The sequence below is a fragment of the Pristiophorus japonicus genome, chromosome 17 (genome assembly GCF_044704955.1).
Source record: "Pristiophorus japonicus isolate sPriJap1 chromosome 17, sPriJap1.hap1, whole genome shotgun sequence".
NCBI classification, from domain to species: Eukaryota; Metazoa; Chordata; class Chondrichthyes; family Pristiophoridae; genus Pristiophorus; species Pristiophorus japonicus.
The window spans coordinates 41,353,950-41,375,976 of NC_091993.1; the positions used below are offsets into that span (position 1 = coordinate 41,353,950).

Consider the following 22,027-nt stretch of genomic DNA (forward strand, 5'->3'; position numbering starts at 1 on the left):
TGTGTGTTATTCAAGGTGTGCCTTTTCCTTCTTTTTAAACACAATAAAGCCATACCTGCTTCCTACCTTGAAAGCAATTGTCTGTCCAAGTCTGTCACAGTCCCTTCATAATTCCAGTGTCTAGAACCAAGGGTGTGGGAGCGATTCGGAACCGCTCATATAAGGTCAGAAGGGAAAGCTGACCCCCTGAAAACCACCCCTTACAATCCGCTACTATTACTGCCCTATAGTTTTGCACTTCTCAGAAATTTGGCTACATATTTGCTCTTCTATCTCCCCTCTGACTCTTTGGTGGTCAATACTAAACTTCCAGCAGTGTGATCACCCCTTTTTTGTTCTTCAATTCAACCCATATAGCCTCATTTGATGATCCTTCTAACATGTCCCAGGCAAGGGAATACACATTAAATGGTAGGACACAGATCCCTGAAGGTAGCAGGCCAGGTAGATAAGGTGGTTAAGAAGGCACATGAAATATTTGCCTTTATTAGTCGAGGCATGGAATAGAAGAGCAAGGAGGCTGAGGGGAGACCTGATTGAGGTGTATAAAATTATGAGGGACCTGCATAGAGTAGATGGGAAGGACCTGTTTCTCTTGGCAGAGAGGTCAACAATCAGGGGGCATAGATTTAAAGTAACTTGGGGGGGGGGGGGGGCGGGTGGTATAGAGGAGATATGAGGGGAAATGTCTTCACCCTGAGAGTGGTGAGGGTCTGGAACTCACTGCCTGAAAGGATGGTAGAGGCAGAAAGCCTCACCACATTTAAAAAATACTTAGATGTGCACCTGAAGTGCTGTAACCTACAGGGCTATGGACCAAGAGATGGAAAGTGGGATTAGCATGGATAGCTCTTGGTTGGCTGGCGTGGACACGATGGGCCGAAATGGCCTCCTTCTGTGCTGTAAATTTCTATGATTCTATGATATCATCCCTCCTCACAGCTGTAATTGTTTCTTTAATTAATACTGCGACCCCCGCCCTCCTTTCATATCCCCCTCACTATCCTGTCTGAAAACCCTGTAACCAGGAATGTTGAGCTGCCATACCTGCCCTTCTTTCAGCCATGCCTCAGTAATAGCTGTAATATCGTATTCCCGAGTGTCTATCTGTGCTCTCAGCTCATCTGCCTTATTCCCTAGACTCCTTGCATTGAAGTATATACAATTTAGCACTGCCAAACTCCCTTGTCTATTTTATAGCTTTTGTTTCCTCTGCCTTCCAAATTCACTTTCTAATGCTCTGCTTTCCAGTTCCAGCTTTATTTCTCTCCCTAGTGAATCTACTCTCGGGTTCCCATACCCCCGCCAAGCTAGTTTAAACCCTCCCCACAGCTCTAGCAAACCCTCCCGCGAGGATATTGATCCTAGCTCTGTTGAGGTGTAACCCATCCAGCTTTTACAGGTCCCACCTTGACCAGAAATAGAATCTAAAGCCCTCCCACCTGCACCATCTCTCCAGCCACACATTTATCTGCTCTATCCTCCTATTTCTGTACTCACGAACATGTGGCACTGGGAGTAACCTGGACATTACTACCTTTGAGCTCCTGCCTTTTAATCGCTCTCCTAGCACCCTAAACTCTGCCTGTAGGAGTTCAACCCTCTTTCCACCTATGTCATTGGTACCGATATGGACCACGACCTCTGGCTGTTCACCCTCTCCCCCAGAATGCCTTGCAGCCGCTCAGTGACATCCTTGACCCTGGCACCAGGGATGCAACATACCATCCTGGAGCCACGTCTGTGGCCGCAGAAACGCCCGTCTGCTCCCCTAACTATCGAATCCCCTACCATTATTGCTCTTACACTCTTCTTCCTCCCCTCGTGCAGCTGAGCCACCCGTGGTGCCGTGGACTTGGCACTGACTGCACTCCCCAGAGAACAGAATACTGATCGGAGAGCGGGATGGGCTCAGGGGACTCCTGCATTCCCTGCCTGGTCCTCCGCTCCTGTCTGGAGGTCACCCATTCTCTCTCTGGCAGCACACACTTAAGTTGCCAGGTGGCCACCTCGAGAAACGTGCTATCCACGAAGTTCCCAGCCTCGCGGATGCACTGAAGTGACTCCGAGTGCCACTCAAGCTCCAAAACCCGGCTCTCGAGCTGCCGTACCTGGCGACGCTTCCTGCAAACATGGTTGTCCAGGCCGCGAGAGGCATCCAGGACTTCCCACGTGGCACAGGATGTGCATTCCACGGGACTGAGCTGCCCTGACATGGCGCTATTTAATAGACAATGAACTTACTTAGCAGAAATAAAGTTAAAACTAAAAAAAAACACTCACCAGCTACTCACCAATCAGCTCCGTCCCTTGAACCGATGTCACTTTCTCAACTTCTGCCTCAGTTGAGTCGCTGCCTCTCGGGTCGGCACTGCGCTCAGACAATTTTGCTGCCGTTGTTTAAACCTCCTCAGGCTGCTCCCATGGTGCTCTGCATGCATTGTAATGTATGCACCTGTGAGTATGCTCACAGTTCTGGAGAGCTGTTGCCGTCATCGGCGCCAAGCCCCGAAACCTCCCTCGGGAGCCTGCGCCTCACAACTTGAGCCTCCTCGAGGAAATCCCCTCCGTGCCTTTCAGTTCTGCACAGAGGGGTTTCCTGCACGGGTTGCTCCTGCACACTCTCCACTTTGCCATCCTCGTCTGCCATCTGGACACGCCATGGCGCACCATCTTGACGTCCGGAGGAGGCGGGGGTCCCCGATGGAATGCTCTTTACGTGGGAGTCCTCCCTCTATTTATCGGGGACTTGGCCTGGAGGGTGTTGCACGGAACAGTCCCGTGCAATAGGTTTTTAAGTCGGTTCACGGGCTCCCAGGCCGCCTGCAATTTCTACGGCCCGGAAGAGTCCGTGTTCCATGTTTTTATGCGAGGTTGCAGCCCCTCTTCCAATATTTGAGGGGGCTGTACCTCAAATTCTGGTTGCACTTCAGTCCCACACTCCTAATCTTTGGGCAGCCTGTGTGGAGGGGAGCGGGCAGGTCGGGAGGCCTCCTCGTAGCTCTGTTCCTGGGCATGGCCAAGGGTGCCATCAGTGGGCGGTCGAGGGGGTCATTCAGCCCAAATGCCTGCCTCTCTTCCGCGGTTACATCTGAGCCAGGGTATCCCTGGAAATGGAGCACGCGGTGCCCACCGGTATGCTCACGGCCTTCCACGAGAGGTGGGTGCCGGAGGGACTGGAGTGCATCATCACCTCCGGCAACCAAATTTTAATTTGAACCATTAGTGTCTAAAGTTTAATTTGTTTAATTTGCCGGTTTTAGTGCCCCCCTCCTTTTAGCCAGGGGGCACTTGTATAATTTGCGTTTTTAGTTCCCTCAAAAAAAACCAAAAATCCCCACAAAAAACAAGGGTGCACTTGTTTGAAAGTTTTTGGAGTGTGCCCCCCCTTTAACCAGGGGGCACTTGATTAATGTTGTCTACAAAAATAGTTGTAGAGCTGTTGCCGTCATCGGCACCATGCCCCGAAACGTCCCTCGGAAGCCGGCGCCTCACAACTTGAGCCTCCTCCGGGAAATCCCCTCCGTGCCTTTCAGTTCTGTGCGGAGGGGTTTCCTGTACGGGCTGCTCTTGCACACTCTCCACTTTTCCATCCTCGTCTGCCATCAGGACACGCCATGGCGCATCTTCTTGCCGGAGGAGGAGGGAGTCCCCAGTGGAGTGCACTCTACGCGGGAGTCCTCCCTCTATTTATTGGGGACTTGGCCTGGAGAGTGTTGCATGGAGCAGTCCTGTGCAATTGGATTTTAAGTCATTTATGGGCTCCCAGGCCGCCTCCACATTTTTATGGAGTTGTCAGGTTACAGCTCCTCTTCCAATATTTGAAGGGGCTGCTCCTCAATTTCTGGTTGCACTTCAGTCCCACACTCCTGATCTTTGGGCACCCTGTGCGGAGGGGAGCGGGCAGGTCGGAAGGCCTCCTCGTAGGACTGTTCCTGGGCACGGCCAAGGGGGCCATCACCCGGTCCAGGCAGCGGGCGGTCGAGGGGGTCGTTCAGCCCGACTGCCTGCCTCTCTTCCATGCGTACATCCGAACCAGGGTGTCCCTGGAGATGGAGCACGCGGTGTCCACCGGTACGCTCGCGGCCTTCCGCGAGAGGTGGGCGCCGGAGGGACTGGAGCGCATCGTCACCCCCAGCAACCAAATTTTAAGTTGATCGTTTAAGGTTCATGTAAAGATTTATTGTCAATTTGTGGGTTCTAGTGTCCCTTTAATAAGGGGGCACTCGACTTTATCTGTAACCAAAGTAGTTGTAGAGCTGTTGCAGTGTGAGTGGCTTAGCCAGTCACGTGATGTTCACAAGACTCAATAAAACCCCAGCCAGTTGGGTTCGGGGGACCCACGATGAGGCAGGTGGTTGTGAGCCTGATGGATGAACTGGTAATGTGTAGTGTGATTGTTAAACCTTTCTTAATAAACCATCTAGTTCGCAATAGCAATATGTTGCTATAAAATCTTAAACAAAGAACCCATGAAGCAAACACATTTCAACTTCATTCCTATGGGTGGCCCGCCCACCTGCTCAAAAGATCCGGTTAATGTGGGGACACGGCGGGATGGAGGTGTGTTCAATGGGGGTTACTTACACCGGTTATGTTAACAGCACCCCTGTCCCCCTCCCACTGGTCCGGCTTCTGCCAGGTGTGGACAGTTAAAATCGGGGCCAGTCATTTTGCAGAGAACAAGAGGATTTTATTTCCTTGGCTAACTCAGCATTCGGCTCAAGGCCTCTCATCCAACTGCCAAGCCTTCGACAAAAGACCACCAAGCCTCTTCTCTTAGCCCCGGCGCTCACTGCTAATCGTGCGCTTGCACGATAAGTAAAGCTTTATTCCTCAGTGATAAGCACGGGGTCACCCTGTGAATTTTATTACCAGTGCCAAAATATTAATTGCATTCTCGAGTGGAGATGGCTGCATAATTTGTAGTGAATCCTCTCTTCCCACAGGCCTGATAACTAACCCAGTCATTGCTACACAAACTGGAAATGATCCAACTCTCATGCAACATCTAGACCACAAATGGGCACATTCTTCATCACTCAGCCCCACGACTAAAACACTCTAAATAAGAAACTCTATCAACTTCTCTTATTTATATTATTATTGCAACAGTCTGCGCAGGTCCACAATTATATCAACTTTATCTACAGAAAACTACAGCCAGACAAAACTTAAGGCAGTGATGGCAGATTTTCATTTCACGTTTGCCTTACCTCTAATTTTCTAACCTCACCTCATGAAGGTACTCATTTGCACTGGGGTATAGGTCCATGGGCCCACCAGGCCTCCTGCATCTAGCCCAAGTGACCATTGTTCACGGTTTAGTAAGGGCAGTGTGCTGGGTCTCTTGCGAGCGATGATCTCTAGACAGCAGAAACATACAATCGTAGAAAATAGGAGCAGGGGTAGGCCATTTGGTCCCTCGAGCCTGCACCGCCATTCAATACGATCATGGCTCATTCTCTATCTTAACACCATATTCCAGCTTTTTCCCCATACCCCTTGATGTCTGTTGTTTCTAGAAATCTATCTATCTCCCTCTTAAATATATTCAGTGGTAGGGAATTCCACAGTGAGTGAAAAATGTCTCCTCATCTCGGTCCTAAATTTCCTACCCCGTATCCTGAGAGCAGGTCTCGTGATAGGGCTGATCTCATGCTAGGAAGGGTTCCTTGCTGGGGATGGTCTCTCTTGCTGTCACTTGTAAAGAAGTGGACAAAAAACAGAGAGAAAGGGATCGAAATTCCCCTGTCGTGCACCCCCCCTTAGCGCCTCTGGAGGACACCAATAGGGTGCGAAAGTCTTGTCGCCCAGGGGGGTGAGGGGGCACTACCAGATCCCGCGAAATTGCACGGGAGTTAGCGGAGGCATGAGACCAGTAGCTCCGTGCTCACGCCGGTAGCGCCCCAGGCCACCGCATCATCGCCGTGTGCGGCGACCCCGTTTTGCCCCTGCGGCAGAAATTGGGCAGCGCCCTGCGAGGCTGCCGGGGGCGATGTCAGCTGCAGCCTCGAGGCTCGTGAATCTGGCAACCCACATCCCCAGCGGCCCAGTGGCAGCCCATCAGGAGCCGTGCAGAGCTCGCAGCGTACCTCCCCTTTAACGGGAGGGGAGGGGCCGTGGAACACGTCAGCGCTACGTGGAAAAGGCTCCGAGTTGCGTGCCAGCAGCCTCCCCCCCCCCCCGCCCCGAGTCCACCCGGACAGGAAGTGGAGCACCAGACACTGCGCTCCACTTCCTCTCAGGGCGGAGACCCCAATTTAGGTCGCGGGGTGGGACTTCTGCGCCGGGTTTAGAATGGCCCGCCTCGCGAAGGGTTACCGCCCTCAAACGGGACACTCCTGAATTTCGCCCTCAAAAAGCTTTAACTAAAATTCAATGAATGAAATGGATTTGAAGCTCAACCTGTACAACAGTGGCTCCATAGCTCAGTGGTTAGAGCACTGGTCTTGTAAACCAGGGGTCGTGAGTTCAATCCTCACTGGGGCCTGTCTGGATTTTTACCTCACATTTAAAAATTTAAATCAAAACATTATTAAAAGTAATGGCCCGGAAATTGCGGCATTCAAAAAGCCGGTTTTCGGCGCGCAATGCGCAAGTGCTGAAAACCAGCATTTCCGATCTGTCAAGTTTCTGGTTTGACAAACGGTCGCATCTCGGGAGAAGGACGTTCCCACGGCAGGGATTGGGCTATTTGCCCGTCTCTTGCCCAGCGAATGTCCTTCAAACTCTTGCACCTGGTAAAAGCAGTCGCATAGCCTACTTTTACCAGTGTAAGAGTTTAAAAACATATTAAAATAACATTTAAAAATACATATTTATGTTAAAAACCCTGCCCACTCAGGTAATTTAATTTTAAACCATAATTAAAACTTTTTTTTTTAAATCGGCAAATAGTCCCTCCCTCACCACTCACTCCCTCGCCATTCCATGGTCCACTAGTACAGCATTTGGCAGAGACAGGCCAAATAAGGCAGGAAAGGGCTGCCCGTGATGTCTGAGTGATTGAAGAGCAGGCACAGAGTAAATGGTGGGGTCACAGGATGATAGGCGGGGTCACAGGGTGATAGGAGGGGTCACGGGGTGATGGGAGGGGTCACAGTGTGATAGGAGGGGTCACAGGGTGATAGGAGAGGTCACAGGGTGATAGGCGGGGTCACAGTGTGATGGGAGGGGTCACAGGGTGATGGGAGGGGTCACAGGTGATAGGAAGGGTCACAGGGTGATGGGAGGGGTCACAGGGTGAGAGGAGAGGTCACAGAGCAATAGGAGGGGTTATAGAGTGATGGGAGGGGTTATCGAGCGATAGGAGGGGTTATAGAGCAATAGGATTGGTTATAGAGCGATAGGATGGGTTATAGAGCATTCGGAGGGGTTATAGAGCGAAAGGAGGTGTTATAGAGCAATAGGAAGGGTTATGGAGCGATAGGAGAGGTTATAGAGCGATAGGAGGGGTTATAGAGCGATAGGAGGGGTTGTAGAGCAATAGGGGGACGTATGGTGATGGAGAGGCATAGTGTAAGTGTATGGCTATAACGATGTATGGGACACAATTCCACTTTTGGAGTAAAGCATCTGATCTACTGTGGTGTAGATTAGGTCTGCGCAGGAATGATCATGAAATGATCTTTTTGTTCCAATTCTAATTGTAATTATGAGTGCCGTGGGAATCCAGCATCTTTCGATGGCCCATGACAGCTCAGTTCGACAATGAATTTAACCAGATGTCTCTCCTGGCTGTACGCCAAAGACCTGACTCTTAAACGCATCCCCAGAAATTCTCCGGCAGTCGATGTGTATCTGAGCTGTGGAGCACTGGCTGTTCCACATTACCTCTCAGAGCCAGTGTGATCAATGCTGCTTCAGCGAGAGCATTGTGCCCAATTGATGCTGATTAATCAATATGATATTTGAGACAATGAACTATAAATGTGACACAGACGTTAGATCTATGACAAGGTATGACTCTTCCACTTGTGACTTTCAAGTGTGACAGTGTGACACTTTGAGGGGTGATGGGCAGGCAGTCGATGATTCATTTACAGTGTAGTAAAAACAGATTATTTTTGTGCTATGATCTGGCACCTTTAAAGTCAAGTGAAAATCTTCTGTGCAGTGCCTGACGGAGGCAGCAGTCTTTAATTACTTTAAATAAACGGGATTCTAGTGTCCACTCCAGAGTATTCAAAGAAATAGATGAGGAAATTGCAGATCCGTTAATGGTAATTGTCCAAAGCTCTCTAGATTCAGGAGTTGTGCTTTTGATTTGGAAAATTGCAAATTACACCCCATTATTTAAGAAGAGAGGGAAGGAGAAAGCAGGAAATTACAGGCACGTCCGCTTAATATCAGTTGTGGGGGCGTTCTCGGACTCTATCATCAGAGATAGAGAGGCTGGAGTTTAAAAAATAATAAATAAGACTTGGATTTATATAGTGCCTTTCACGACCACCGGACATGTCCAAGCGCTTTACAGCCAATGAAGTACATTTGGAATGATGTCACTTTTCTCATGTCAGAAACACACAGCCAATTTGTGCACAGCAAGCTCCCACAAACAGCATTATGATAATGACCAGATAATCTGTTTTTTTATTATGTTAATTGAGGGATAAATATTGGCCCCAGGACACCGGGGATAACTCCCCTGCTCTTCTTCAAAATAGTGCCATGGGATCTTTACGTGCACCTGAGAGGGCAGACGGGGCCTCGGTTTAACGTCTCATCCAAAAGACAGCACCTCTGACAGTGCAGCACTCCCTCAGCACTGCACTGGAGTGTCAGCCTAGATTTCTTTGTGCTCAAGTCCCTGGAGTGGGACTTAAACCCACAACCTTCTGACTCGCGTGAGTGCTGCCCACTGATGGAGAGGGTGTCTATGGAGTGTCTATGGATGTTGTCTGAATGGACTTCCAGAAGTCATTTGATCAGGTTCTGCACAAAGAGGCGAGGGCCCAGGGGCAGCACGGGCCAGCCCACACTGCGATATGTGTGCGCACTAGGTCGGTGCAGCAGAGCAGGTCTCCAGTTATCTTTGATAATCCTTGCCACTGGACCAAGACCTAGCTCTGTCAAGCCCGTGTGGTGGCTGGTGTGCAACGGCCACCACACGTTAAAAAAAATCCACGCACAGGCATCTTCCACCCCTTAGGATGTAGTTCAGGACCTGGAATATTAGGTCCTTCATTGAAACACCTGTGAACTCATCCTTTTTTGGTGTGGAAGCAAGTCATCCTCGATACAAGGGACTGCCCATGATGATTGGGGGGGGGGGGGCGGCACAAGAGATTATTAACAAAAATGAAAGTGCATGAAATTTGAGGGTAACCTTTGACATGGGTTGGTAACTATTTGGGAAGCAGGAGACAGAGAGTAGGAATAAGGGATTGTTCTCTGATTGGCGGGATATGACAAGTGGTGGTCCCCAGGGATCTGTACTTAGGCCTCAACAACAACTTGCATTTATATAGCACCTTTAACATAGTGAAATGTCCACTCGCCCTTCACAGGAGTGTTATAAAACAACATTTGACACCAAGCCACATAAGGAGAAATTAGAGCAGATGCTCGGTCAAAGAGGTAGGTTTTAAGTAGCGTCTGAAAGGAGGAAAGTGAGATAGAGAAGTGGAGAGGTTTAGGGAGGGAGTTCCCGAGCTTGGGGCCCAGGCTGCTGAAGGCACGGCCATCAATGGTTGTGATTAAAATCAGGGATGCTCAAGAGGCCAGAATTAGAGAAGCGCAGACATCTTGGGATGGTGGTGAAGGTTGGGGTGGGGGGGAGGGGAGGTGCGGTGTGGGGGGTGCTGTTTGTGGGTGCACTTGCAAGAGACAGGTATATAAGGGCAGGTCTCAGGCAAGTGCAGCATTCCAGAGCTGTGAAATAAAGGTGCAGGTCCAGAGTGACCTTGACTTCACTACATGCCTACTTCACATCTGCGTATATGACGCAAGAATTGACCGAGGAATCCAAGCTACTCACCACCATCAACACACATCAAGGCCTTTTCATGTACAATCGATGCCCATTCGGCATCAGGTCGGCAGCTGCCATATTCCAGCGCAACATGGAGAGTTTGCTCAAGTCCATCCCGGGGACGGTTGTATTTCAAGACGACATACTTATCACGGGCAGGGACACCGACTCCCATCTCCGTAATTTGGAGGAAGTACTAAAGCGGTTGGATCGGGTAGGCCTACGAGTCAAGAAATCCAAGTGCCTGTTTCTCGCACCCGAGGTTGAATTTTTGGGCAGAAGGATTGCCGCTGATGGAATCCGCCCAACGGAGTCCAGAACAGCAGCAATTTGCCTGGCACCCAGGCCCCGGAATGTTTCAGAACTGCGCGCCTTTCTCGGGCTACTCAATTACTTTGGGAACTTTATGCAGAACTTAAGCACGCTGCTGGAGTCTCTCCACGTGCTACTCAGAAAGGGGTGCGATTGGTTTTGGGGGGATGCCCAGGAACGCGCCTTCAATAAGGCACGCAACCTTCTGTGTTCCAACAGTGTTTGACTTTCTTTGACCAGGTAAAAAGCTAGTTCTCACATGCGATGCGTCAGCGTATGTCAATAGTGCGGGCAAATTACAACCCATAGCTTATGCCTCCAGGTCACTTTCGCGGGCGGAGCGCGGGTACGGAATGGTAGAGAAGGAGGCGCTCGCGTGCGTGTACGGTGTCAAAAAGATGCACCAATACCTTTTCGGGGCCAAGTTCGCATTAGAAACCGACCACAAGCCCCTCACGTCCCTCCTATCCGAGAGCAAGGCAATAAACGGCAACGCCTCGGCGCGAATTCAACGGTGGGCACTCATGCTGGCGTCCTACGACTATACCATAGGCATAGACCAGGCACAGACAACTGTGCCAACGCGCTCAGCAGGCTATCCCTGGCGACCACGGAAGGGTCTGACGAACAGGACTGTGAGATAGTCATGGCAATCAATGCCTTTGAGTCCACAGGTTCGCCCATGACGGCTCGCCAAATCAGAGCCTGGACGGCCAGCGACCCCACGTTATCCTTAGTAAAAAGATGTGTCCTAACCGGTGACTGGGCAGAGGCTCGCGATGCCTGCCCCGAGGAATTAAAACCCTTTCACAGGCGCATGCATGAACTATCACTACAAGCAGCTTGCCTGATGTGGGGCAGCCGAGTAGTCATGCCTCTGCGAGGCAGAGAGGCATTTGTCCGGGAGCTCCACCGCGAGCACCCGGGAATCATTCTCATGAAGGCCATAGCCAGATCCCACGTCTGGTGGTCTGGTATTGACGCGGACCTGGAGCTCTGCGTCCGAAGGTGTACCATTTGTGCCCGACTCAGCAATGCCCCCAGGGAGGCTCCACTGAGCCCCAAGCCCTAGCATACCAAACCGTGATCGCGGGTGCACGTAGACTATGCGGGCCCATTCATGGGCAAAATGTTCCTCGTAGTTGTAGATGCATTTTCAAAGTGGATCGAATGCACCATTTTAAACTTGAGCACAACCTCCACCACTTTGGAAAGCCTTGCAACCATGTTTGCAACGCACGGAATCCCTGACATATTGGTCAGTAATAATGGTCCGTGCTTCACCAGCGCAAAATTCCAAGACTTTATAATTGACCACGGCATAAATCACGTCAAGATGGCACCGTTCAAGCCGGCCTCCAATGGCCAGGCGGAGAGAGCAGTGTAAATTATTAAACAAGGCATGCTAAAAATCCAAGGTCCCACGCTGCAGGGTCGCCTGTCGCGACTGCTGCTGGCATACAGATCTTGTCCGCACTCACTGACTGGGATTCCCCCCCGCGCAACTGTTGATGAAAAGGACTTTAAAAACAAGGCTCTCATTAATCCTCCCAGACATGCACGAAATCGTTGAGGCAAAGCGCCGTAAGCTGACCGAGTACCATGACAGAAATTCGAGGGGGAGATGGAATGAGATAGGAGACAAAGTGTTTGTACTAAACTATGGCAGGGGTCCCAAATGACTTGCAGGGACAGTAACGGGCAAGGAAGGAACCAGGCTACTGGTAGTACAAATGGACAATGGCAAAACTTGCCGGAGGCATGTAGACCAAGTCAAAAGCAAATTTACCAACAACACTGCGGAACCAGAGGCAGACTACAATGTGGAACTCGCACGACACCTGGTGAACAGACAGAGGGAACAACCTGAGGAAAGGACAATCCCAACAGACAGCCCAGGCGAGTCAACAACAATCACACCATACGAAACAGACAGCCCAGGTGAGATACCAGCAACCACACCCAAAGAAAAACAGACACCAAGGCAAACAACTGAGACGTTTCACGCGAGAGCGTAGACCACCTGAGAGACTGAACCTATAAAGACAATAAGACCTTGGGGGAGGGTGATGTCATGTATCTTACATTATTATATATAACTGTATCCTAACATGCTATACATGACTGTAATAAGATATGACCAGTAACCACCAGCATACCTCACCACCAGGGGTACACTTGCAAGAGACAGGTATATAAGGGCAGGTCTCAGGCAAGTGCAGCATTCCAGAGCTGTGAAATAAAGGTGCAGGTCCAGAGTGACCTTGACTTCACTACATGCCTCGTGTGAGTCTGTACTGAGAGGACAGGACTTTACACACGGGAACTCAACATACCATCACTGTCTGAGGGGAGTCGGGTGCACCCACTGCCATGGCACCAACTTGCTCACCCATCAGGGTAGTGATCCATTCCTCCAATGGACTGAACACTTGGATGTCTGGCTCCCCTCCACCAGTCCGCATTTGCTCCCTTCAGTTCTGGGCGAGCTTTGCCTGTAACATTAAACAGAAAGTCGGAGTTAGAGGCCTTCTATCAGTGTGTCCCAAGTGCCTTACATACTTACCACATTTTACTCTATGACAGTCTTCACAGTTCGATGTAAGTAGCATTTCTGCGTGGACTTGCTGTGGCAACGGTGGGATTAGGGGGCCAGGACCTAACAGGAATGGGAAGGCTACCATCTTTGAGACGCAAATGAAGACTGAGGATCAACAACATGAGGAGTGGGTCTGCAGAACCGAGTAGCAAGAATAACAGCGCATATAGGCCCTTGCAGTGGGTGAGGCTGCAAATGGGAACCTTGATTGTGGCCTCACCCACTTGCAGCATGGATTCCCAAACGTGACATTGAGCAGAGAGTGCACATTGAGGTCCAAGCATAGCATGTTGAAGTTTGAAATTAAAGATACTCACCCTCACTACCCGCGTCAGGTCATTCCACTTTTTTCAGCATTGCATAGTGTCACTTGCAGACACTCGCTCTGCTATTTTCCTCCATAGCCTTCGATGAGTCTGGGGTTGGGGGTCTCCTCCCAGCCTCTGTCCTCAGCACCCGTTTCCGCCTCTCCAGGGCATCAAGGAGAGCATCCAGTGCGGTGTCCGTGAAGCATTGAGCATGATGACGAGCTGCTGCTGCCTGAACTGCCATCCTGACACTCTGAGTGAGTGCGCAGGAAGTGAATATAACCACGAGGCGTGGAGACGCCCAATCAATGCCTCAATGGACTCCAGGTGGCACCGCTATGTCTGCGGCGTGGCTCCAAATGCTGCCCAACGCCCGGATTTTGAGCCCATGCTTAACGGCCCACTTAGCGCAGAGTAGCGCCTCCAGGTAAGTGTGTCCATGATTTTACGCTGCTGTCAATTCTTTAGGCGCCAACACTGAATTTCACGTTTGGGGACTGCGCCTGAAGCGAGGCGTTGAAAATTTCTCGCACGCGTTGACAGCGCCTCAAAAATGGCGGTACCGAATTTCGACCCCTGGGAGCTGTGGAGGAGCAATGTGATTTGGGAGTCCATGTGCACAGATCATTAAAAGCTGGTGCACGGGTACAAAAACAATCCAAAAAGGCTAATAGACTGTTGGGGCTAGAAATGCGTTTGGGTAGCGCCGCTCGCGAGGGTCGGAACAGGGGCGCTAAAGAGTTTGCAGCCGCTCGGCAAATTCAGTGTGTGCCGGAACCGTCGGCGCTGAGGAGTATCGCCAGGGAGCACCGCGCCGGTGTGCAACGTCCCCAGTGTCCACACGGAGGCAACATTTGGTGTGCGCTGCACCCATAGCACCCCCTAGTGACCCCGCCAGAGAAAGCTGGCTTGCAGAGCTGTCCCGGGACGCTAAGGGAAGGAGGTAAGTATGAATTATTTTTTTTTTTTGCGATTTGACTTTATTTGGGGTGAGTAATGTATCGGGAATGTTTATTGTGTTTTTTGTTCTGATTCTTATTTTTTGCAGGGAGGCCTCTCTCAGGGTGCTACAAAGCCGGTTCTTTAGCTCACCCGGCCTAGCGCCCTGAGAGAGGTATGAAACGACTCCACTGTCAAGATGCAACTCCTGAATGTTTTGGCTGCCGATGCAAACCATTTCCCAACGCCAAATTTAGTCACCGCCTGACATTAACGCCTTAAAAAACCTTCAACCGAATTTCCAGCCCCTTGGCCTTTATCTCAAGGCAATTGGAATCCAAAAGAGAGTACAGCACAGATGCACCGGTATGTTATCAGGGCTTAAAGCGTTAAATAATGAGGACGGGTTGCTATGGTTTCTATTCTGTTGCGTTTGGAAGGTTGAGGGGTCATCTAATCGAGATCTTTAAAAATGATGAAGGGATTTGATGGGATAGATGCAGAGAAACTATTTCCTCTGGTGAAGGAATCTAGAACAAGGAGGCTCAATCTTAAAATTCGAGCTCGGACATTTAGGAGTGAAATCAGGAAACACTCTCACACAACGTGTAGTGGAAATCGGGAACTCTCTCCCTCAAAAGGTTGTGGATGCTGAGGGTCAACTGAGATTTTCAGGCAAAAGAGCGATATTTTTGTTGGTAAGGGAATCAAGGGAAATAGAGCTAAAGTGGGTAAATGGAGTTGAGCTACAACCATGATCTGATTGAATGGCGGAGCAGGCTCTGGGGGCTGGATGGCCTCCTCCTGGTCCTATGTTGAAACAATTTTGGAATAACATGAATATTTCCTGCTTGAACTGGACTTGAAGGAATTATAACAGAAAATGTTGGAAATGTGTGGAGAGAGTAGATCGGATGGTGTTTTGGATGTACCAGAACTGGCAAAGGATCTGCACCTGGAACGGTACCCTACCCTTTCAATCCACAGATGCTGGCGGACCTGTTGTGTATAGCCAATATTTTCTGGTTTTGTTTCCAATTTTCACCATTTGCAAAGAAGGAGCTTGCATTTATAAAGCGCCTTTCACATCCTTAGGACATCCTGAAGTGCTGCACAGCCATTTGTAGTTGCCATTGTTTTGCAGGCAAATATGGCACACAGCAAAGTCCCACAAACAGCAGCGAGATAATCTGTTTTGCTTTGTGTTTTTGTCGGCCAGGACACTGGGAGAATTCCCCTGCTCACTATTTTCAAATAGTGCCTTGTGTGATATCTCTATAGAGACCACTGACAGCACACACCACACAAGATGGCTCCTTAACCGGAACGGTCATCATGTGACCTTGTCACATGATCTTTTATTGTTATTACATCAGTAGTTGCAGTACATCAGTTGTCCACAAGGTGCAGCTCTATAATACCAAGGCATCTGGTACGTTCATGCGCACAGGTAGGGAGAGCCTGGGTTTAACATTGTCGTCCAAAAGATGGCACTTCCAGCAATGCAGCACTCCCTCAGCGCTGTACGAAGTGTTTGATTGAAAAGTCAATGGACCTGAACATCGGGAGAGATGTAAAGTGGGCAGCTGATCCAATATTGCCCATTTTACCGATCAAAGTCAAAGCTTAGCCCCGTGTCTGTATTTGCACTGGCTTCAACAACAACTTTTATTTATATAGCACCTTTAACGTAGTAAAACCTCTCAAGGTGCTTCACAGCAGCGTTATAAGACAAAACAGATAAATTTGACACCGAGCCACATAAGAAGAAATTCATTGAACTATCTCAAGGTCAAACAATACTGGTCAAACCAATTTTACATCAGATTTTATTTCTTCGAGTGCTGTTACTCTTTGATGCTTGTGCTCCTGACATGAGAACTGAAGTGTTGATGGAGATTTTTAGAAAAATAAGCTGAGAATCGCATCTAATTAAAATGATATGCATGCTTACACCGACCATTACCGTTTGGGCGTGTTGTGGTACATGATGTGGTCAGACTAATAATGTTCAATTTGACCCGTCATCACCTCAAAAATACTCCACCTCACTCAAACTACCCCACCTAAAATGGACATTGTGCAATGGACCTTTCCCACAGTCATTAGTAGTGATGCATAAGGCCTGTTGTACTTCAATTCATCGAGTGTTACCTGATTTCCAGGGATGGTTCATGCCCGCTATAGCCTCAGGGATCAATTCGTTGTCCTGCTCACGCATCAAGGCTAGACTAAATGATTTATTCCATTCAAACACACATCGTGATCTACCAAGAGTAATAAGAACATAAGAAATAGGAACAGGAGTAGGCCATTTGGCCCCTCGAACCTGCTCCACCATTCAATAAGATCATGGACTCAGCTCCACTTCCCTGCCCGCTCCCCATAACCCCTTATTCCCTTATCGTTTAAGAGACTGTCTATTTCTGTCATAAATTTATTCAATGACCCAGCTTCCACAGCTCTCTGAGGCAGCGAATTCTACAGATTTACAATCCTCTGAGAGAAGAAATGTCACCTCATCTCCGTTCTAAATGGGCGGCCCCTTATTCTAAGAGTAATGAAAATGTTTTTGATTTGTACATTAATTTTTTTTAATAACTGGGGAGATTTTCCAAAGGGTGCATAGAGACTTGGTGGTGAAGTGTGTTGGAACAGTGCCCTTTCACCCCTGGGGCCTAGACTCGTTAACCCGGGCTGAAAGTCTCTTCCCCATCCGCTGTAAGATCCCTGTGTGAAATGAGATTGGGAATTAACTCATTTCGAGTGGGCAGTGAAACTCAGCATGAAATCAATATCAATTAGCAATCTCATTCCGAGAGGTCATAAGGCTAGCTATTGGGCATTGTACATCATTCTTCAGAGACCTAGGTTAGTGGTGGCAGAGTAATACTCTGCCTCTGGTGTTGTTCTTGACCTGCTGAGAGCACGTAATCCTGACATGGGATGCCAGAAATTAGAAATTATTCCATTACTCAGGATTGATATCCCTCACCGTATAAAAATAAATACTTGCATTTATATAGCACCTACCACGACCACCGGACTTCTCAAAGCGCTTTACAGCCAATGAGTACTTTTGGAGTGTAGTCACTGTTGTAATGTAGTTCCCCAATATGTATAATATCCAATAATATGTGAATAAAACTGAATTAAGGTAACCTCATGTCACAGAGTTCTCAGTAAGATTGTGCATTTTAATTTTATAGAGTGACTTCAACTTAAAAATGGTAACGGAGGAAATGAATGAAAAATTCCAATTTACTCATTTATTGGTGAACATCTTATTTATCAGCCATGGCACAGTTGGTAACACGCTCGCCTCTGAGTCAGAAGGTCAAGGGTACAAACCCTACTCCAGGACATGTAGACATGAGCTAGGCTGATACGCCAGTGCCAGTACTGATGTCATGTATTCAACCAGCATTGTAACCCATGTATAATCTGACTTATGTTGTACACTGTGAGAACACTGACCACTAGGTGGTGAACTTGTGGGAGACACTCCTAACCTAGACCTTCAGATATAAAAGGGGAAGCTCCACCCACTTCCTTCACTTGAGTGTTATGAAATAAAGGACAGGTCACAGACTGACCTTCTCGCAAGCATGGGCCTCGTGTGCATTTACACTGTATAGTAAGGACGTATCACTGAGAGAATGCTGCACTGTTGGAGGTGCTGTCTCTCAGACGAGTTGTTAAACTGAGGCCTCACCTCCCCTCTCAGGTGGATGTAAAAGATCCCAGGACATAAAAGAGCAGGGCAGCGCTCCTAGGGCTAGAAATTCGGTAGGTTAGTGCCTCCCCTTAGCGCCGGGGGGGCGGAGGTGCTAACGGGGCGCTCAGGGGTTAGCGACCAGGTGTGGTGAATGCAGCGACACTCGCGAACTTCAGTGCCGGTATAGTGCTGCCGCTCACTCGTAGCGCCTGGGTCTCTAACGCCTCGCAGATCGTGACATCATGAAGTCTCCTAACTTGAGGAAGGACATTCTTGCTATTGAGGGAGTGCAGCGAAGGTTCACCAGACTGATTCCCGGGATGGCGGGACTGACATATCAAGAAAGACTGGATCAACTGGGCTTGTATTCACTGGAGTTCAGAAGAATGAGAGGGGATCTCATAGAAACGTTTAAAATTCTGATGGGTTTAGACAAGTTAGATGCAGGAAGAATGTTCCCTATGTTGGGGAAGTCTAGACAAGGGGTCACAGTCTAAGGATAAGGGGTAAGCCATTTAGGACCGAGATGAGGAAAAACTTCTTCACCCAGAGAGTGGTGAACCTGTGGAATTCTCTACCACAGAAAGTTGTTGAGGCCAATTCACTAAATATATTCAAAAAGGAGTTAGATGTAGTCCTTACTACTAGGGGGATCAAGGGGTATGGCGAGAAAGCAGGAATGGGGTACTGAAGTTGCATGTTTAGCCATGAACTCATTGAATGGCGGTGCAGGCTCGAAGGGCCGAATGGCCTACTCCTGCACCTATTTTCTATGTTTCTATGTTTCTATGTTTCTATGAAATGTGCAGTGCCCCGTTACCGCCCCGGATATAAAATTGACTCTCGCCCCCGGCTGTATCGCCTCGTGTCGACAGCGCCAGCAAGAGGAGGCGTTGTGAACTCGGCCGGCTGCTTGGGGAGCGCTAATTAAAGGGAATGGTTTTCAGCAAGCGCAACCTTTATTATTTGCACCAGTCGGGTGCCTATTTTTTAATGTTTCACTGGTGCAAGATGTCCAGGCCCTCCACTGTGTGAGAGTGTTTGGTGCTGTAATAGCAATTACGCAGGTTGCCTTGCAAAACAGGCGGCCGACAGTTAGCTTGTGCAGTGTCATTGGTCCTTCCCTTTGAGCGAGGGAAGCAGCCTCTGAGGCCGTTACCAATGTACTTGAAATTGCTCAGCGCCCTGCCGCTACTGCCCCGCTCTCGGACTTTAGCGCCCCAAGAGAAGTGGTTAGCGCTTGATTTGGCGCTCCACTTCCCTCTTGGGGCGCTCAAACTGAATATCGCTGAAGGAGAGAATAATTACTGCCTGGTGCTACTTTCTCAACTTTTCAAAATTTAACGTCCCAACAGGGACACGAGCGAATTTCTCGCCCCAGCTGGAGTCCTGGACAATTCTTAACCCTCAATCAACATTACTAAAAACATTATCTCATGGTCATTTATCTCATTGCTGTTTGTGGGAGCTTTCTGTGCACAAATTGGCTGCAGTATTTCCCTACAGTGACTACGCTTCAAAAATACTTCATTGGCTGTGGAGCGTTTTGAGACATCCTGAGGTCGTGAAAGGCGCTATATAAATACAAGTAATTGAAAAGTTTGTTATCTTAGGGATAAAAGATGTCGGACTGGGGTCTATGTTGGACACTCTTCCACTGGTGGAATCGCGCTATATATTTTACCAATTACTGTTACAATTATAGTTTATTTCAGTGCCGCACATAATCTGTAATTTATGAGTATTACTTGAGGTATTTCATGGCCACATTATGAAAAATTAGAATATATTTTAAATTTCAAATCCAATTAATTTATTTAATCATCAGAATATTTAATTCATTAAATTCCAGGGAAGGGTTAATTCCCTGCTAATCGTGAGCTCTTTAATTTTAATAGTTTGGATTTGATTTCTGCTAATTTAATACCGTTCCTGGGGAACTGCCCAGAAATGAACTGCTGGTGTGGGTAAAGCCACAGTACAAATTAGCCCAGCAATTACTACAGGGTGATTCCCGACCCAGGTCACAGTGAGGAGCATCGCTCAGAGGGAGTGCACATTGGGAAATTAAAATCGCACAGTCCACTATGGGCAAAAAACCCGTAGAAAAGCAGAGTATGTTTTAAATCATTGATTCAATGGTGTAATGGTGAGCACTCTGGACTTGGAATTCAGAGATCTGAGTTCAAATCTTGGTAAAAGCTGAATTTTTCTAAGGATAAGGGGGTAAGCCATTTAGGACCGAGATGAGGAGAAACTTCTTCACCCAGAGAGTGGTGAACCTGTGGAATTCTCTACCACAGAAAGTTGTTGAGGCCAATTCACTAAATATATTCAAAAAGGAGTTAGATGTAGTCCTTACTACTCGGGGGATCAAGGGGTATGGCGAGAAAGCAGGAATGGGGTACTGAAGTTGCATGTTCAGCCATGAACTCATTGGATGGCGGTGCAGGCTCGAAGGGCCGAATGGCCTACTCCTGCACCTATTTTCTATGTTTCTTAAATGGTGAGAGATTGGGAAATGTTGGTGTTCAGAGGGACCTGGCTGACCTTGTACACCAATCACTGAAAGTTAACCTGCAGGTATAGCAAGCAATTAAGAAAACAAATAGTATGTTGGCCTTTATTACAAGAGGATTTGAGTATAAGAGTCTTACTGCAATTATATAGGGCCCTGGTGAGACTGCACCTGGAGTATTGTGTACAGTTTTGGTCTCCTTACCTAAGGAAGGATATACTTGCCATTGAGGGAGTGCAACGAAGGTTCACCAGACTGATTCCTGGGATGGGGGGATTGTCCTATGAGGAGAGATTGAGCAGACTAGGCCTATATTCTCTAGCATTTAGAAGAATGAGAGGTGATCTCATTGAAACATACAATATTCTTACAGGACTTGACAGGGTAGATGCAGGGAGGATGTTTCCTCTGGCTGGGGAGTCTAGAACCGGGGGTCACAGTCTCAGAATAAGTGGTCGTCCATTTAGGACTGAGATGAGGAAAAATTTCTTCACTCAGAGGGTGGTGAATCTCTGGAATTCTCTGCCCCAGAGGGCTGTGGAGGCTCAGTCTTTGAGTATATTCAAGAAAGAGATCAATAGATTTGTGGATATTAAGGGAATCAAGGAATATGGGGACAGTGCAGGAAAGTGGAGTTGAGGTCGAAGATCAGCCATGAACTTATTGAATGGCGGAGCAGGCTCGAGGGGCCGAAAGGACTCCTCCTGCTCCTAATTCTGATGTTACGTTATGTAAACTCATGGGCTGCGCACCAGTGCTTTCCTGAGATGGGGGTGGGGGGTGGGGGCGGGGGGAAACGGGTGGTTGCAAATCACCCGCCCATTACTGACTCCAATGGAAGGGAAAATCAAGTAGGGTGCCCGTTTTACACCCCCCGCAAAATAGAACTTTGCCCCCCACACGTTCTCTCTGCTTTCTCCACTCCCTGCATGGGCACCAGATCACCCCTCGCTTGAGTCGCGCATCAGTGCTTAATGTGTTCGTATGGCCTGAATTCAAACGCTGCTTCATTTTAAATGGGCTAAAGGTTCTGTTAAAACAGTGCTCAAAGGAAACTTAAACAACACATAAAAGCTTTATACGCTAACATTTCACACAGTAACCTCTAGGCAGGTGTACTGTTTAACCACAGCTGCCCAAATGAAGGGATTTATTCAATGGTGTAGCGATTACAGTTCTTGATGGACCCTGCACTGATTGCTTTCTGTCACTATCCAATCTGCTCCTCCCGCTCCCATTTGTAAGTTTCTTTGGCAGCCACTAGGTGGAGCTATTGGTGGCACTTCCATAAATATTATTGCTAGTTTTAAGCTAAAAAGCAAAACTATCTTGTTTGGCCTGCTCCAGTAAGAAGCTTTTGCTACTTTTATCACTGACGAGCCTGTTAATTCCTGCACAGTATTTACACAAAGGGAAGTAAGCAGTAACCCGAGAAACAGCAGTAGTAGATCGCTCTCTCAGTGCAATTTCAGAAGATGCACCAAAGCTTATTGCAGCATCTACAAATTAAAGTTCGTTGGAATCTTCATCCAGATGACCACACAAATGCCACCCTACACATTGGTGCCCCTTTAACAACAACAACTTGTATTTATATAGCACCTTTTACGTAGTAAATCGTCTCCAGGCACGTCATAGAAGCGTTATAAAACAAAAT

General features: G+C 48.4%; 1 non-coding gene across 1 annotated transcript; it reads left to right on the forward strand.

Annotated features, from left to right (window-relative positions):
• Positions 1–6,420: 6,420 nt before the first annotated feature.
• Positions 6,421–6,493, forward strand: trnat-ugu (transfer RNA threonine (anticodon UGU)). The gene has a single exon. It is a non-coding gene; the product is annotated as a tRNA-Thr (tRNA).
• Positions 6,494–22,027: the final 15,534 nt, after the last annotated feature.